This window comes from Marmota monax, unplaced genomic scaffold (genome assembly GCF_021218885.2).
Source record: "Marmota monax isolate L192 unplaced genomic scaffold, Marmota_monax_Labrador192_F-V1.1 WCK01_AAM20220418_F8-fsc00152, whole genome shotgun sequence".
Taxonomy (NCBI): domain Eukaryota; kingdom Metazoa; phylum Chordata; class Mammalia; order Rodentia; family Sciuridae; genus Marmota; species Marmota monax.
Window position 1 is genome coordinate 3190560 of NW_026694348.1, and position 19624 is coordinate 3210183.

Below are 19624 nucleotides of genomic sequence, written 5' to 3' on the forward strand. Positions count from 1 at the left end.
CAATAGAGTTTCAGATTAGTTCAAAATATTTTCAGTTAGAATGAGGCCAACTTGGTCCACATAAATAGTAATCAAAAGATTATGAGGTAAGATTGATAAATAAGCTGCCTTAAAGACCTCGTAGAAAACCGTCTTTAAATCTAATAATTTTACTTAAAAGCATGTAGGCAAATCCTACTAATTATTATCCCATGGTAGTATATAACTTCCGAAAGTTTTAAAAACTTCTACGACTATAGTCAGAAATCAGTTTTTCATAATTTCTGTAAAGTATTCCCTGTATTTTATCAAATATAGTAACTATATCACAAGCAGTGTCAAATTGTAAAGTGGTATGAATAGAGGGGAAAAATAACAGATTATCATAATTTAGAATAAATAGTTCATTTTTAATTAATTAGCTAATGCTTTAATATTGTGGTCTAAAAAATGCCATAAAGTACAAATTACTGTTTATTTGTTTGAACATCCTATATGTTGAATAGCAAAATGTGAAATAAATGGAAAAGCCAAAAATTATAACATAGTGTAAACGTTTAATTTTTTTTTCTAAAAATGATTATTGCATTAGACTTGGATTTAAAATCAGGTGAGATGATTTTTAGTTTTTCAGAAATATTTAGAAGACTTATTTCATAAATGCATATATTGGTATGTGAATTATGTCTTTGTTGATAAGGTACTACTATAAATCTCTCCACAATTTTAGTGTTTATATTTCCCTTTATTGTTTCAACAAAGTTTAATAGTTTAGAATGATGCTTGTACTTATTCTTTCCTAATTTAGTAGTAGTTCTGAAATTAAGTATTTCATATTCAATGAAAACTTACTTTAGAACATTTAAAAGCTCCTTCCTCCCAACTCTATTTTTTTTTAATTTTTATTGTTGGTTGTTCAAAACATTACATAGTTCTTGATATATCATATTTCACACTTTGATTCAAGTGGGTTATAAACTCCCATTTTTACCCCGTATACAGATTGCAGAATCAAATCAGTTACACATCCATTGATTTACATATTGCCATACTAGTGTCTGTTGTATTCTGCTGCCTTTCCTATCCTCTACTATACCCCCTCCCCTCCCCTCCCCTCCCATCTTCTCTCTCTACCCTCTCTACTGTCATTCATTTCTCCCCCTTGTATTATTTTTCCCTTTCCCCTCACTTCCTCTTGTATGTAATTTTGTATAACCCTGAGGGTCTCCTTCCATTTCCATGCAATTTCCCTTCTCTCTCATCCCTGTTTAATGTTAATCTTCTTCTCATGCTCTTCGACCCTACTCTGTTCTTAGTTACTCTCCTTATATCAAAGAAGACATTTGGCATTTGTTTTTTAGGGATTGGCTAGCTTCACTTAGCATAATCTGCTCTAATGCCATCCATTTCCCTGTAAATTCTATGATTTTGTCATTTTTTAATGCAGAGTAATACTCCATTGTGTATAAATGCCACATTTTTTTAATCCATTCGTCTATTGAAGGGTATCTAGGTTGGTTCCACAGTCTTGCTATTGTGAATTGTGCTGCTATGAACATCGATGTAGCAGTGTCCCTGTAGCATGCTCTTTTTAGGTTTTTAGGGAATAGACCGAGAAGGGGAATAGCTGGGTCAAATGGTGGTTCCATTCCCAGCTTTCCAAGGAATCTCCATACTGCTTTCCAAATTGGCTGCACCAATTTGCAGTCCCACCAGCAATGTACAAGTGTCCCCTTTTCCCCACATCCTCGCCAGCACTTGTTGTTGTTTGACTTCATGATGGCTGCCAATCTTACTGGAGTGAGATGGTATCTTAGGGTGGTTTTGATTTGCATTTCTCTGAGTGCTAGAGATGGTGAGCGTTTTTTCATGTACTTGTTGATTGATTGTATGTCCTCCTCTGAGAAGTGTCTGTTCAGGTCCTTGGCCCATTTGTTGATTGGGTTATTTGTTATCTTATTGTCTAATTTTATGAGTTCTTTGTATACTCTGGATAATAGGGCTCTATCTGAAGTGTGAGGAGTAAAGATTTGTTCCCAGGGTGTAGGCTCCCTATTTACCTCTCTTATTGTTTCTTTTGCTGAGAAAAAACTTTTTAGTTTGAGTAAGTCCCATTTGTTGATTCTAGTTATTAACTCTTGTGCTATGGCCTCAGGCTAGCATCATTCTGAATGGAGAAAAATTGAAGGCATTCCCTCTAAAATCTGGAACAAGACAGGGATGCCCTCTCTCACCACTTCTGTTCAACACTGGCCAGAGAAATTAAAGCCTCCCAACTCTTTAGAGGTGAATTTACATTATGGATTTATTTCCACATAATGGTAGCACACAGATTAGTTTTCTGATACCGATTTTTTGCAGTTGATAATGAAATGAATAGATTTTATTTGTGATCTGTCCTTATATAAGGATATCATAATTTTTTTATATCATAAGAAAAAGATTCTTAACTATCCTGCAACTGAGTGTATTTAACACCAAACTTGCAGCTTTTTGTGCCTTTAACAGGTACATATATGATAAGATGTTAATGGAAGCCAAAAGTAGATCTGACTGTTCAGAGAAATGGTTTTGCCAGATGTTTCTTCATTCAACAAATAATTAAAGAAAGCCAGATTCTGTTCCAGCACAGTGTATCAAAGTCTTGTTCTCATGAGCGTGTCTATAAATTGATGTCAATTTATATAGGCTGTTTGCATCCTATTGGCTATAATTAGCTGAGTATTGATTGAAGTATTGCAAATATCATACGATATGAGGAATTTAAAAAAAATAGATTGTCTTTATATATGTATTTTTTAAACACTAAGCCAAGTTTGGGATTAGTTTAATACTCCAAGTTATTCAGCCCAAGGGAAAGACAGATTTAACAGAATGAGAGTAAATGAAAAATCTGTGCCATCATTGAGCTTCTTTTGTAAATTTACAACTCTTGAGAAAAGCTAATTAACCAAAGCATATCCTGTCTTACTTTTTTTTCTAAACGAGAATACAGGAATACATATGAACTGAATGGAAAAATGTTCAACTACCCTGTTTGTAAGGAGAGAAAAGAGACTTCCTTTTCTTTTCTCATTTATATTTAAAATAAATCCTCAATATTATATGTGTATTTTTGTAATATATAGTGAAACCTGTTTTATTTAGACATAGAAACATAAAGATTTCCAATAGTGTAGAGCTAATATACACTATCTGAAGCTAATAGATTAACCACAGTATTGTTGGTTTCTTGAGCAAAAGTCAATGCTTTTGAAACCAATACTCAACTATGGCATATGAGCAGTCAGTATTCTGTTTATTTTTATTATAAGCTTTATACCTGTACAATTTTATTACATGTTTATAATAATCTACATTAAGGTAGTGCTTAAATTTTTTATTGAATGTGATAGCCAAAGAACTATATTTAAAAGGTACATTAATCTCAATATGGCATCCATATACTGAGTAGCATAACCTTTATTATGGTTTTTCTTAAACTTTTAAATAAGTAATATTTCAATATCCAGTCAAATTCTGAAGAGAATAAAATCTGCATTAACAAAAATGACAAAATTGTGTACCAGTGCCTCTAAAGCAAAGTCTAAAGTCCAACAGTTTTAGTAGCAATAAATAAATAAAAATACTCCAGGGGTTGGGGACTGAGTGGTGAATCACTTGCTGAGCCTGCACAAAACCCTGGATTTGTTCCCTAACACTGTTCCCCACCCCCCCCAAAAAAGACACTCCAAAATGTTCTAAAAGGCTATCTATGCTATAATTGTATAAGTCTCTTTCCCCTACCCATTTTTATAGTTCTATATTTTCCTTCCCCTCATTTTTTGTGGGGTTTTTGGGCTGCATTATAATTGTACATAAACTAAATTTCAATGAGTATTAATAAGATTATATATTTTGTAATTTCCCTTTTCTCCAAACACATTAATACAGAAACTTAGTAATATACCACTGAATTCTGGAAACATTGATACACCAGAGTATGCATTTTAATAAGTAGTTGCTGTTAAGATGTGAAAGAAAAGGAAATTTTCCTGTAGTAAAAATTTATTTAGTGCCACCCCCCATCTTTATCTGAAGTAACCAGTTGTTGATGATGATGATGATTTGATTTTTCTCCACTTTTTTTAAATTGGTGCCTGGTGGTGAGATTTGTTGTTACACATTTGTACATGCACACAATATAACAATGTAATTTGGCCAGTATCACTTCCCAGCACCTCCTCCTTTCTGCCTCCCACCCCTACCGATCTTCCTTTAATTTTCATTAGATCTGCCCCCACCTTTCTTTTCTTTTTTCTTCTTTAGCTTCCATATGAGAGAAAACATGACTCTAGACAGACTTCTGAGATCAACTTTGTCTGTTCAACATAATGGTCTCTAGTTTTATCCATTTTCCTGCAAACGACATAATTTCATTTTTGTTTTTGGCTGAATAGAACTCCATTGTGTATATATGTACCATATTTTCTTTACCGTTCACCCGTTGATGGATACCTAGGCTGATTCCATTGTTTGGCTATGGTGACTTGTGCTGTTATAAACTTGGGTATGTGTGTATCACTGTAGTATGATGACTTTAATTCTTCAGGATAAATACTAAGGGGTTGTATAGCCATGTGGTTCCATGCCTGGTCATTGGAGGAACTCTATACTTATTTTCATAGTGGTTATACTAATTTACAGTCCTACCAACAATGTAAAGGTGTTCGTTTTTCTCCACATCCTTTCTAGCATTATGTATGTATGTATATATTTGGTACCAGGGATTGAGCTCAGGGGTACTTAACCACTGAGCCACATCTCCAGCCTTTTTTGTGTGTTTTATTTAGAGACAGGATCTCACTGAGTTGCATAGTGCCTTGCCATTGCTGAGACTGACTTTGAACTTGTGGTCCTCCTGCCTCAGCCTCCTGAACTGCCAGGATTACAGGCATGCACCACCAAGCCTGGCTATTATTTGTATTCTGTGACTGCCATTCTGACTGGTATGAGATGAAATCTCAGTGCAGTTTGATTTGCATTTTCCTAACTGCTAATGATGCTGAACATATTTTTACGTATTTGTTGACAGTTTGTATTTCTTCTTTTAAGAAGTGTCTAATTCATTTGCCCATTTATTAATTATTTGATTTTTTGGCATAATTTTTTTAGATTTTTTAATATATTCTAGATATAAATCTGCTGTCAGAAGAGTAGATAGCAAATATTATCTTCCTATTCTGAGGGTTCTCTTCACTTTCCTAATTGTTTCCTATGCTGTGCAAAAGCTTTTAAATATTATACCATTCTTTTTATTAACTAGACATTATTCCTGAAATTTAGGGGTCCTATTGAGAAAGCTGTGGCCTGTGCCTATATGCTGGAGTATTGACCCTACATTTTCTTCTAGGAGTTGTATAGCTCCTGGTCTAATTCGTAAGTCTTTGATCCATTTTCAGTTGATTTTGTGGAGAGTGAGAGATAAGAGTCTTGTTTCATTTTTCTATATATGGATAACCACTTTTCCCAGCACTGTTTAAATAAATAAATAAACAGACAATTGCCTGGCTTGCTGGCGCACAACTTTACTGTAATCCCAATGGCTCTGGAGGCTGAGACATACAGGAGGATCATGAGTTCAAAACCAGCCTCAGCAACTCAATGAGACACTAAGCAACTCAGTGAGACCCTTCTTTTTTTTTTTTTTTTTTAATTTTTTATTGTGGGTTGTTCAAAACATTACAAATTTCTTGACATATCATATTCCACACTTTGATTCTAGTGGGTTATGAACTCCCACCTTCACCCCATACACAGATTGCAGATTCTAGACCCTTCTTAAAAAAAAAAAAAAAATACAAAATAGGGCTGGGGATGTGGCTCAATGGCTGAGTGCCCCTGAATTCAATTCCCAGTACCCAAAATAAAAACAAAAACCACTATTTTTTCTCTGGTGTATATTTTTGGCACCTTTGTCAAGGATCATTTGACTGTAGATGTGTGGGTTTATCTGCCTTCTATTTGGTACCATTGGTCTGTATATCTGTTTTTATGCTTATACCATGCAGTTTTTGTGAAGTAACCAGTTTTTTTTTTTTCATGTTAGCTATTGAACAGACTTTTACTGCTATAAATTGATGCATCATCTGCATAACCAGATTCATGAAATCAAAGGTACCGTTCAGCCAAATGTTCAATATCTTGAAAGTAGTCTTGATTTCATGTCTACTTATATTATTTGTTCAAAACTCATGTAACTTCTCCTTGTAGTATTTTTGTGGTGACTAGAATTAAGTTATTTCTAATAAATAACCCAGATGGCTTTTAAATCAAATCTGGTTAATTTCATTTATCTCTCCACTTACTGTTAAAACTCTGTTATTAATTTTAATTTTAGAGGTTTTAAATAACTAGTAACAGTTCTGATATTAGGGGAAAGTAATAGGATAAGGATGGTATTGGTAGAATTAATCATGAGAATAGCATTGTACTGTTAGACTTGATACACACAATAGTAACTGGTAAACACAATGTTTATACAATAATCTATAAGGTGAATATTTTAAATCTTAGTTTACAGAATAAAAAGGCTAGAGATGAAACTTATTTGGCTGAGGTCTCATTTACATATTCAAAAAGTGGCTGTTTTCATCCCTTGCTTTTTACTCTGTTGATCAGGGAAAGATTCTTGTCATATGGCCATAGAGATGGCCAAATGCACCCGATGAGGTGGACAAGAGTTTATTAGTCACATACAGTCAATGCCCTAGGGGAGAAAGACTCCACACTCACCAGGTCATATGAAAGTTACACTTAGGAACAGAGTGAATAAGGGCTGTGGGAGACTGACAGGTTTTATAGGTTAAGAGGGTGTGGGGTGTCCCTCATTCCCACAGAAGGATATAATGGACTTGTTTGAATAATTCCTCAAGCAGGCAAAAAACTGAAACCCTACTACTCAAGGATAAGCAACAACTGCCTCTGACCCCTTTGATAAAGATGACTATTTCTAGGGTTCCTTTTCTTCTGGACCAGAGTAGGGAGTGAAACTTGTGCTTAGGTAATTCAAGGCCTTGCCGGTTTGACCAGAAGTCAAGAAGCACATGATGTGAAACGTGAATTTTACGTTTTACCCCACACTGACTAAACTGGGATTCAAATTGTGGATTTTCTGACTCCAGTACCTATGTTCATTCTACTTTTCATGATATTTCTTTCTTTATCTAGTATCACATCTTAACATTTTAATAGTAACTGAGTACTTTTCTTTTATGGGCATTTTTAGTCTTATTTCCTAAAGAATTCATAACACTGTAGCATCTGTTGTATTCTCATAAAAAAAAAAAAACAAGCGCATACTTGTTTGTAAGATGTGTTATTCAGTTTTCTGTTAATATGAAAAAATACCTGAGAAAGTCAGCCTAAAGGAGGAAAAAATTATTTTGGCTTACAGTTCACAGGTTTCAGTTCATAATTGTTTGGCCTCATTGCTGTGGGCTTGTGGTGAGGCAGAATGTCATGCCCCCTGGGAGCACCAGATCAAAGCTTTTCACCTCATGCAGCCCATTAACCACAGAGAGAGGAGAGGAGGAAGAGCCAGGAACAAGATACATCCTTCAAGGACAAGTTTTTAGTGACCCACCTCTTCCAGTTAGGTCCCACCTCTTAACATTTCCACCCACCTCCCAACAGTGCCACTGTTGGAGGACTTTCCAGATCCACACTATAGGAGAAGATAATTTAAGAACTTTTTTTCCATTTTAGAGGAAAGAAGTATGTCTTAATTATGTCTTGATTTAGCTTTCTTCCACATAGCAAAAGTTTTTTTATATAGATTCTATCTTTCCTCCCCCAAATCTTTGTTTCCTCATATCCCATGTTATTTTTATTAGAACATCTTTACTTCCTCTCCACAGCCATATCACAAGCTGTAATGCTCCTCCATCTCTACAATTACATCTCCTGTATTACAGCTTTCCTACTATTCCTGCAAAGAATTACATTCACCCCATCTTTCATCTTGATTAGGAAATACTTTGGGTTTGGAGGCTAAACAAGATGCACAAAAAATAAGAGATGGTTTCTGCCTTTGAGACTCTGACTCTGGTGAACAGAAATAAGGATTGTGTATTGTTGGTAAATCAGTACACACAGATCTCATCATGCTCCTCCTTCAGACTCACAAGGCCATCCATGAGCTGGCTGTTCACCTGTCTCTGAAGCCCCATTTTCTGCTCCTTTTCCTCACTTTCAGTAGGCTCTGACCACAATGGCCTTCTTTCCAGTTTCTAAAATACACCAGGTTTTTATCTCTCGGGGCCTTTCTTCTTGGCCTGGAACACACTTCCTTTCGTGTCTGGCTCTTTCTCTTCTTCCAGGTCTCATTCCACGAGTTAGGCTGGAAAAGATTTGAATTAAAAGGGACAAATATTCTCAAATTAAGTTGCAGATACTTTTCTATTTGTATAGTTCTAATATTTTATATTAGATGATATAAGTGAATTTTATGGTATTGTGAAAGTAAATTGATGACAGGCAATCATTGAGCTCTTGGGTATTAAAATTTTAAAGCATTTAAAATTTTCCTTTTTAATTTTATGTGTGACAAACATAAAATAATATGTGTGCTATAGTCTTGAAATGTTTACTAAATTAAGTATTGTGGCATATGGCCCAAGCTGTATATAAATAGAAAAGAAATGCTTATCATAGTTCATAAATTTAAACATTTGGTTTCAAACCATGAAAGAATCTGAATATGGGTTTATGCTTGTTAGGTTTATCACCATAGCTACAAATTTTCTAATAACAATATCAGTATTCTTATAAGGTTAGTGCCTTCTTTCCAAGCATATTTGAATACTTACCACACCACATACTGGTTAACTATTATTGTCTTTATAGTAAGGAAGACATGAATATCATTAGATTTGCCCCCAAATAAAGAGTTAGACCATTTTCCCAACAAGGTAATCTGAGGTTACAAAATTTTGAATAGGAACTTGGTAACTATACATAGGTTGATCAAGTGAAATATTTTCTATTCCTTGACATTGAGTTTGTTTTGATGTGAATTTTGAAAGCTATTGTTTATTTAGGGTATTTCTCTGGGATAACATGATGGCATATCCTCATGTATATTCCTCATTTATACTGCAAAAGGGAACGAAAATTTTCTTTCTAACTGATCAACACAGATAGTTAAGGGGCATTTGCCAGGAACCCAAGGACTGGAGGGGACAGAGAGTTTGTTATTGACCTCTTCCAGGAGATGCTGCCTAACTCAGACCCCTTTAAGCCTGAATCATGGAATTGTGCTGGGAATTCTTATGGATGTATGTTTGGATTAAGGTGGAAAATGGAGATGGAATTAGAATGCCAACTGCCCAAACCCTGTAGGACCATAAGAGATTGTCAGAGGGAGTCTTAGAAGACCTGGAATGTATCATACACACTCTTTCAATGAATACTCTCCAGCCTGTCTTCTAGCTTCTGTCCCTACCTCTCCCCTCAAAAGAGTTTGGAACCGCCATTAATTATACCAACTTTTGAAAAATAGAAAAAGAGGTATATTTTTATGTTATGTGTTTAAGTGAATGAACAGCTTAAGCCAAAATGCATTGCGTTTCTCACCCATGTCCCACCCAGTCCAGATGTACCACAGCACTCTCAGTGTGTTTAGCCTACACGGATTGAGCTTCCTTGGCTATGTAACCTACCTATATCAACAATTGATTTGAAAGAATCACCAGTGGAACCAAAGAAACTGTTTATTAATTGTAGACATTCTTATCCTTTTTTAAAAATAAATGCCTAGTAAGATACAAAGTATTGAATGCTTTTTAGCTCTGTGTTAACATTTCCACCTCAAAGTCTATATAGGCCCAGGTTCATACTTTGTGAATTCTTTGAGCATCAAAAGAGAATTGTGGGCTGGGGATGTGGCTCAAGCGGTAGCGCACTCGCAGGGCATGCATGCGGCGCTGGGTTCGATCCTCAGCACCACATACAAATAAAGATGTTGAGTCTGCTGAAAACTAAAAAAATAAATATTAAAAAATTCTCTCTCTCTCTTAAAAAAAAAAGAAAAATTGTGTTTCTTGATAGAAAGGAAGTGGTCATAGATCATGCCAGCCAAATAAATATGCCAGTGCTTTGAAATACAGAGCTGTTGGATGAGATCCTGGGATAAAAGATTAAAGTAAGATCAACCTAAATGTTTCAGTCTAGTTAATTTGTATGCTGCTTAAATTTTTCACTTTCAGGAGAATAGCTTTCAGATATAAAATATCATGAAGGTCTGAGTTATTGTTTGACTTGGCTTTAAAGATAATAGTAATAATTTTAAAAGATGTCCTGAAGATATTTCCTGCTGGATCATTCTTCCAAGTTTTTTTTCTTGCTCTTCCTAGATAGAATCCCCTCTTGACTCCCAGCAGTGTAGCTGAATATTTAAATCCTGAGACTTGTTTATTGTTAGGCAGATTAGTTTTCTGTTGAAGCAAACACAGAAAATTACCTAGAGACTATTTTAAAAAACCCTTGCCACTGGCATTTTAGTTAGAATTCTAGGGAGAGAATGGACTGTTTGGATACTGAGTTCTAGTAAAAAAGTGCTGAGATTTTTAGTTTGAAACTGAATTTCAAGCCATTTGACCTAGTATTGTGTCATTTGGGCATTCTGAAGCCTCAGATAAGAACTAATACCAACTCTGGTGTTGGAAGGCAGCTGTTGTGCTTATCAAATGAGTTAGAGTTGTTGGAATACTGTCTACTTGATCAAGGATGGAAGAGTTGAGGAAAGAAAGCTTGATAAATAAGAGGCTATTCCACCTTCTTTAAATAGGGATCAAATTGGCCCAATTGTTGGAAAGAAGCACAGACTGGTTCATTAGAGGAGCTGCTGACTTACTCTAAGGCTCCTGTGGCTGAGGAAGGCTACCAACATTGCAGATAGATAGCATTGATTCTCTTGTTTTTTACTGATAGCATATTCATTATAGTTTTATGCTATTACTTTTGAAAGGTAGTTTTAAACTGTATAACATTTGAGGCAATATTATGAGCTAAAGACTTTAAATGTGTTATGTTTTTAATTGCTAAAAGCTGCGGCAGAAAATAAGTCTCCACTTGGGAACTTTTGAAACACACTTACTATTATTGTAATACTTATGTTCAAGAACATTACATATTTATTTAAGTACATTAAGAATGTTATTATAAAACTTCGATTTGTGATTTCAATTGATATTCCCAGGGTTCATATGATTAGTTAGAAGTTTAGATTTTAGCCCCAGACTTTTATATTTTTAACATTGGACCAAAGTGTAGCCTTTGTAATGCATGCTACACAAATAAAACCTGTCTTGGAGGAAAAGAACATGAATGCATTTTTAAAATAAAGATCTAGAGTATTGTTACACTTATCAAACATTAAAATTGGGCTAGGAATATTGACTGAAAGGGACAGGTAATCAGGGAGAAAATCAGGCAGAACAAATTTTGTCATTAATACTTAATTAAATAAAGAGACATTTTAATGAACTGAAGAAATGAAACAGCTGGGGTTGTGGCTCAGCAGTAGTGCTCTCACCTAGCATGTGCAAGGCCCTGGGTTCAATTCTCAGCACCATGTAAAAATAACTAAATAAAGGTATTGTGTCCAACAACCAACTAAACAAAAATATTTTTTAAAAAAATACTAAAACAATTCTTAACTTTAAAAAAAAAAAGGTTTCATGGCTGATGTTCAAATAGAATTAATCACCACTGCCATCACAAAAGGTCTCTATGGCTTCTTATAACACAAGATGGCATTATTTGCTTACCTTTTAGCCATGTGATAAATTCAAAGTATTAAGGAAGATTTGTTTTCTGATCCTAAGTATTCATAAAGATGTATGAAGCATTTTTATGTATCCTTATGTTTTCCTGTGTTTAGGGAAGAAAGTCTTGCTGTGAAGTGTAATTTTATTAATATAATTATACTAAATTAAAGTATAATTTAAACTAAATTAAAGTGCTTTACTTAGGGCACTGAGCTTTCTATGTGTGTGAATATGGGTTTTTTTTTTAAGAACTCATATATAAAATTTATTGATTATTTCAAATAGATTTCCAGAATTAAGCAGTTGCTACTAAACATTTATGGGCAGAAATAAAGCCAATAAAATGGATCATCATTTTATATTGTTTCTTTGAATCATTTCTTTGGGGACATCAATCATCAGTTCCAATTTTCCAAGCTTTACTATGTAGATATAGTGTGAAAGTCAAATTATAAAATGATAGTTATTTTAAAGAATATGTTAAAACTTTCATGCACTTGTGCCATTTTTATGCCATTTCTTCTGTGTTTTCATATTTTTCTGAGTGTCTTTCTTTTTTGTGTGTGTGTTTTTATTTTTATTTATTTTTTTTAATTTTTTATTGTGGGTTGTTCAAAACATTAGAAATTTCTTGACATATCATATTCCACACTTTGATTCAAGTGGGTTATGAACTCCCACCTTCACCCCATACACAGATTGCAGAATCACATCAGTTACATATCCATTGATTTACAGAATATGGGGTTTTTTTCCCCTACAATATCTCCTTACAAAAACTTGTTTTATGAGTCTTGTTGAGAGCCACAGCCGAAGGGGCCCCAGCAAACTTCCAGCTGCCAGCAAACTTCCAGCTGCCGGCTGATGATTGGCTCACAGCAGCCCCAGCAACATCTAGCTGATTGGCTCCTCTGCGGTGATGCTCATTGGGCTGTTTCCCTGCCCTTTCAGACCACGGAGCTGCTCATTGGGGGACTTTTTTGGCCATGCCCACGTGACCCAGCCAATCGGCCTCAAGAGCAGGAGGATTGTGGGAGGTGGAGAGAAGCTGGGGTGGGAGAGAGAGGCTTGTGGAAAGCCGGTGGTGGCAGTTGAGGCTCTGAGGGTTTTTCCTGAGAGGCTGTTTTGTTTTTTACTAATTTCTGATCCCGTATTTCTACTATAATACAACCCAACAAGATGACGCCAAACAAAACCGAGACAGAATGAAATAAAAAGGGAACAACAAAAAGTCATTATAGCCTTTCTATCCTCCTGACATGTGCATCCGTCCTTTCTCCCTATCTGTTCCTCAGACGTAAATAGTTTTTCCTCAGATGTGAGCGGTTTTTCTTCCGTCTCACTCATCTCCAGGGACAGGCAACTTAAAACAAAAGTGAAGCAAAATAAAAGAGGAATCTTAAAATGGCTACCCATCCTCTTGCCCTGCCCTCAGGGGCGAGCAGTTTCACTTACCCTCAGTCGCTCCCCGTGCGAGCCACCAAATGCCGCAGTCTGGCTGGGCACAATCAGGAGCCACTTGTCAAAAGAAACTAACTTTATTTTTAGAACCACACACGCCAAACAAAACAGCCTCTCAGGAAAAACCCTCAGAGCCTCAACTGCCACCACCGGCTTTCCACAAGCCTCTCTCTCCCACCCCAGCTTCTCTCTACCTCCCACAATCCTCCTGCTCTTGAGGCCGATTGGCTGGGTCACGTGGGCGGAGCCAAAAAAGTCCCCCAATGAGCAGCTCCGTGGTCTGAAAGGGCAGGGAAACAGCCCAATGAGCATCACCGCAGAGGAGCCAATCAGCTAGATGTTGCTGGGGCCGCTGTGAGCCAATCATCAGCCGGCAGCTGGAAGTGTGCTGGCAGCTGGAAGTTTGCTGGGGCCCCTTCGGCTGTGGCTCTCAACATCTCAAACATATTTTCTCTACACTAGAAGAAGCTATAAATTTTCATAAAAAGTTCCATGTCAATGCTAATACTTTACAAAAGCGTTTTAAAATAACTAAGGAACAAGCTAGACAAATAATAAAACAATGTCAAAATTGTGTGACCTTTTTACCACAAGTTAATCTTGGAGTCAATCCTAGAGGATTGATACCTAACTATATTTGGCAGATGGACGTCACACACTTGCGAGAATTTGGAAAATTAAAATATTTGCATGTTACAGTTGATACTTCTTCTGGATTTTTGATGGGCTCCCTTCATGCCGGAGAAAAAACTAAAGATGTTATAGCTCATTGCTTACAAAATTTTGCCACTGTGGGTGTTCCAAAACAGTTAAAAACAGATAATGCCCCTGGTTATACTTCTACCTCTTTTAAACAATTTTGCTCAACATTTGGCATTACTCATATAACAGGAATCCCATACAATCCACAGGGACAAGGCATAGTTGAAAGAGCTCATCAAACTATTAAAATGTACTTATTAAAGCAAAAAGAAGGAATTGGGAAGGGGTATATATTCCCCAAAGATAAACTTAAAATAACCCTTTTTACTCTAAACTTTTTAAATTTGGATTCATCAGGACTTAGTGCTGCGGAAAGGCATATGTGTCCAAAAAATGTACATAAGCCCAAGGTACTTTGGAAGGATATTCTAACAGGACAATGGAAAGGTCCTGACCCAGTAATTGTCTGGAGTCGGGGGTCTGTTTGTGTGTTTCCACAGGGAGAACAGCAGCCGATTTGGATTCCAGAGAGATTAACCAAGGTCCTGACCCAGTGATTGTCTGGAGTCGGGGGTCTGTTTATGTGTTTCCACAGGGAGAACAGCAGCCGATTTGGATTCCAGAAAGATTAACTAAAGCGATTTCTACAGACCAAAAAAGAAGATGATTTGGCTCAAATCCATAACAACTGATATCCAAAACTCCAGTTTGGCTATTCTTACATCTGCAACAGAACCAGGATGCTTTTTTCAATATCTATTTTATTATTGCCCTTTGCCATATCATGAAGTTCTATTTTGTTTTTTGAGCTCATACAGACCTAGGTTAATGTTTTGCTGATCAGTTCTATTTTTTGACTATAGAGTTTTTAAACATTGCAATGGAGATTTCACCTGTAAAAAGTTATAAGGCCTTTACTATAATGTTATGTGTTGTATGTATTATATTATGTGTGCACACTTGTGTTTTGTGTTATATGTTTGAATGTACGTATGTCCATATATCATATATGATGAGCGCTCATGATAAAATGGCTCCAAATATTTTGTTTTTTCACGTGATTTATATGGTTTAATTTAAATTGGGTAAACAACTGTTGAGGATTGTTTTAATATGTAAACAAAAAAGAAGGTTAACAGATCTGTTTGTTTACTTTCACCTTTCCTTTTCATTATATTTAATAATTCTCTTAAAGATAATGTAAATTGTTAAGAAAATTGTTTTCTTTTAGTGCCTTCTGTAATGTTACATAATTTTTTCTTTAGCCATTATTGCCAGAATTCCTATCTTCATCCCAGTGCCGGTGAAGACAATGTAAATTGTTAAGAAAATTGTTTTCTTTTAGTGCCTTCTGTAATGTTACATAATTTTTTCTTTAGCCATTATTGCCAGAATTCCTATCTTCATCCCAGTGCTGGTGAAGTCGAAGATAAAACCAATCTACAGCTTCTACAATAGCCATGACTGAACTGCTTGCAGAACTTGCCTGGACACATTGTGAGCTCACCTGTATGCATTGTGAACTATCTGTTGGTGCAGCGACTTGTGGTAGTGTTGGGGTATTTTTGCTGATGATGTCACCGGTGGTACAATTTTTCAAAGGAGCCCTCAATTGGCTTAATGTCATGGCATTTTGCATCCTCCTCTACTAGTGATGGTCTAAAATTTGGGAGCCAACAGAGGTGAGGCAAAGAACCTCACCCCCCCACTGGTGCAAAGACCTATCCACAAGTATAGCTGTATGCTGGACCGGTAGTCAGTGACGGGTATGATCCAGTTGCAGTGGTACCAACCTAAGACAGGAGGCTGACGCCTAGAGGTCAGTTCATCCGATGACGGGTAAGGACCATATGTTGAATTGGACTGCCTAACAGACACGGTCCCTAAGCCACATGCTTGTTGTTTAAACAGAGAGGGGGAGATGTTGAGAGCCACAGCCGAAGGGGCCCCAGCAAACTTCCAGCTGCCAGCACACTTCCAGCTGCCGGCTGATGATTGGCTCACAGCGGCCCCAGCAACATCTAGCTGATTGGCTCCTCTGCGGTGATGCTCATTGGGCTGTTTCCCTGCCCTTTCAGACCACGGAGCTGCTCATTGGGGGACTTTTTTGGCTCCGCCCACGTGACCCAGCCAATCGGCCTCAAGAGCAGGAGGATTGTGGGAGGTGGAGAGAAGCTGGGGTGGGAGAGAGAGGCTTGTGGAAAGCCGGTGGTGGCAGTTGAGGCTCTGAGGGTTTTTCCTGAGAGGCTGTTTTGTTTGGCGTGTGTGGTTCTAAAAATAAAGTTAGTTTCTTTTGACAAGTGGCTCCTGATTGTGCCCAGCCAGACTGCGGCAGAGTCTTTAATTTTTTTTAACATCACAGGCTTTTTTTTTTTTTAATTCAAAAGAAATCCTCACAAGGTAGAATTTTGTAAACTAATAACTTAGCAAGTCAGATCATCTTCTTCTTGTTTTGTGTCCACTACTAGTTTGTATTCCAGAGAGGCTCAGATAAGTGGACCTGGTCAGTGGTTTCTGATTCCTTTATTCTTGGATAGCTCTGCCTGAGGTTTTCCTCAAAGGAAGTTGCTTTGAAAAAATGTTTGCTTCACTTATATTTGTATATTTAATTTTGTTTGATAATACATCACATCAGATATCCATAGCAGTCAGGATCAAACCACATTTAGTAATTAAAAAGCAGCAATTCCTTAGATATGCATTACCTTCATGCCCCTATTAAATTCCCTCAGAATAACAACTCTTCAGTTTTTTCACGTATTTTGGGCTACTCTACAGTCTTCCTTTCTGGCCATTTTCCTCCTTGTAGCCATTAATATATGAAGTTATAGTTTCTTTTCTCTTCTGATTCTGTCTCTCTGCCTAAATGATCTTATCTCTGCCTTTGGTTACTTAAAAGAAATTACTTCTTTCATATAATAAAGACACCACAGACCATCAGGTCTGTCTTAGCTTGACTTCTCAGAAAGTAGAGCCTGAAGCAGAGGGCCATGTGTTATTAACTTTGTTAGGCAATGCATTTCCAATAAGTTGAACGAGGGATAAGGAGAATGTACTTTTATAGGGGGAAAGCCAATGCATGGATAAGCTATTGAGTTGTCTCCTACTGTTCAGTCGTATAGGGTCATCCTTGAGAAATCATATTAACTGTCTTAAGACTGTGTGTTGTGAGGGGAGAATGGAGGAAAAATTTTGCCACTAGTTTCTGTTTCTTACTGCTCAGAGATTCACCCTATAGTATATTAGCCACTCCATAACCCACAGGTAGTTCATGGAGTGTTGTGCAAGTGGGAATGCAAAGCAGCATCAACATAGATACCCTAGAGTGAGAGGCAAGCCACAAGGTGGGGCACTATCAGGTTGATATTGTGTACTATCAGGTTATACTTGTGTGAAGTTGGTGCTGGGGAGACAGATGAAATGAGGCACAAGTGAGAATGGGAGGATCTGACGTGGTATATATCCATTTATGCCCTGCATTATACCTTAGTAGCAAAGGTATTGGGAACTGAAAACTAAATCCATATCCAGAGCAGGTATTCTGTAAAGACAAAATCATTGCCACTCCACTGCCACTCCCATTCCCACCCCAATGTAATCAACCTTAGCTTGAGTGATTGTCTGATCTCCAGTAAAGGTACCATATCAGGGGCTTGACACCAGTCTCCCTTGTTGGCAGGTTAGGCATTTAGCAATAGCTTTTCAGCCTAATAAAAAGGAAGCATTTCAGCTACTCTACTGTGGGCCCATTGTGTCAACTCTGGTGGCCTAAGTGGGAAGCTGGTTAACATCCATAGAATGAGTCATTCTGTCCACCTCATTGTTGACATTAGAGAACACCTATTAACATTTTGGTGCATATTTCCTGATAGGTATTAATGAAAGACACAAAAATGCACCTGATGTGCACCCAGTCCATCTTTGTCAGACTTACTTATCACCTTTTCTTTCCTGGTTGTTTTTTAGACTCCAGATACAAAAGCCAGCCTGTTCACTACTGCCCATGTGTCAGGGCATAACTGTAGCACTGGGCATTTCTCCCTCCATTTGAAATGGATAACAAAGTTATTGCTTCAGTTGCTCTTACCTGCCATTTACCTTTTTAGGTGTACTCCTGAATATGCCTGCAATGCAGCAGCAGTTAAGTTTTTGGCTAGATTTGAATTCCTTTGTTAGTTGATCATGAAAGAAAAATGCATTGGTGATTTGAGATTCTGAGTTACATGTAAATGTAATTTACTCATGCCCTTGAAGGTATTTGTACCTAATACCAAAAGTGCCATTTCTATCCTATAGCAGGCTGGTTTTTTGTCCATCTAACCTTATGACTTAACAGATACTTAAAAAATCAGTCATTTGTTCACAGGCATGCAGGTTCTACTTAGGCCCTATAACATACTGGAAGCTGTTTCTTTTTTTTAAATATAGTTGTTCTCTGCTCCAAAACCCCAGCAATATTCATTGTGACTTCTTTTTTGGTGATTAACAGAGATTTCAAAGGTCCTATACCATCAGATGCACTGATCACAGATGCCTAATGGCCTGAACCGACTACAGAGCCTTCTATTTTATTCTGGGTCATCTTTCCAAGTCTCTGACAAATGGGTAAAAAAAATGGTATTTTAAAGTAAGGAATATGCAGCCTTCAAACTCCAAAGAAACCTACCTTGTATTAAAGGGTCGATGTTGAGAGATGTAACAACTTGTTCTTTACCTGAGAATATTCTCAGCATATCTCAGATCCCTGGACTCCTTACAAACTTAAGCAGTGTGCCTACCATACCCCTTAATTTTAGCAAGGTGTCTTTTGTTTGTGTTGCACTGGGTTGTCTGTGCTTTTCATTTCTTACTCATCAGATCTAGTTGATATGCTGTCATCAGTATAGTAGTATGTGAAGATAATCTAGGCCGATTGAATTTTGAAGTTCAGGAGAATTGACTTTATTCTGGGACAAGGTATTATGCTGTTCCTGCCTTTGTGAAGATAATCTGCTTTTGATTCTCCCCATAGATCGAGACTGAGAAAAACTGTTGCCACATCAGTAAGTAAGCATCACATGCCAAAGGCTATTTTATAATACCATGACAACTGCAACTGGGCCTTCCACTAGTTTCAGATTATAGTGATCCATTATTATTATTATTATTCACATATTTTTTTCTGTTGGGCCATGCAATATAGAGAAAGAAGCTATAATAAGGACCACCACCTGTCTGCCTCTTTAAGTCCTTAATAGTGGTGTTAACATATCTGCAACTCTTCCTAGTATATAGTGTTGCTTTGATTTAGAATCTTGATGGACAATAGAGTAGTGGGGGGAAAGTTTCAGGGACTTGTATTCAGCTCTTCTTTGAAAAATGATACCTGTTACCCATGTCAGAGAGCTAGTGTGAAGGTTTCCAGTTACACACTTGAATACTGGGGAAATAACTCCAAGTAAGTCTGCAGATCCTTTGCACCCATCATGAGAGAGATTTGGCCGATAGCTTCATTAATTATGTGGCTTCCATAAACCCACACTCTAACATGATAGCAGTTCAGGTACCCCCATATTTGGTGTAGTTTCATGTCCAGTTGTAGTAGTACTCAAAAAGCCTGGCTTTTCCTTTTTCCTAGTACACGTTATCCATGCAAAAAAAGTTATTTACTCATTCTGTCTTTCTTTACACAG

At 36.9% G+C, this 19624-nt stretch overlaps 1 protein-coding gene across 2 annotated transcripts in view; it reads left to right on the forward strand.

Annotated features, from left to right (window-relative positions):
- Positions 1-19624, forward strand: part of Ube2e2 (ubiquitin conjugating enzyme E2 E2) — a 311450-nt gene that overhangs the window by 175430 nt on the left and 116396 nt on the right. The gene's annotated exons all lie outside the window — the stretch shown is intronic.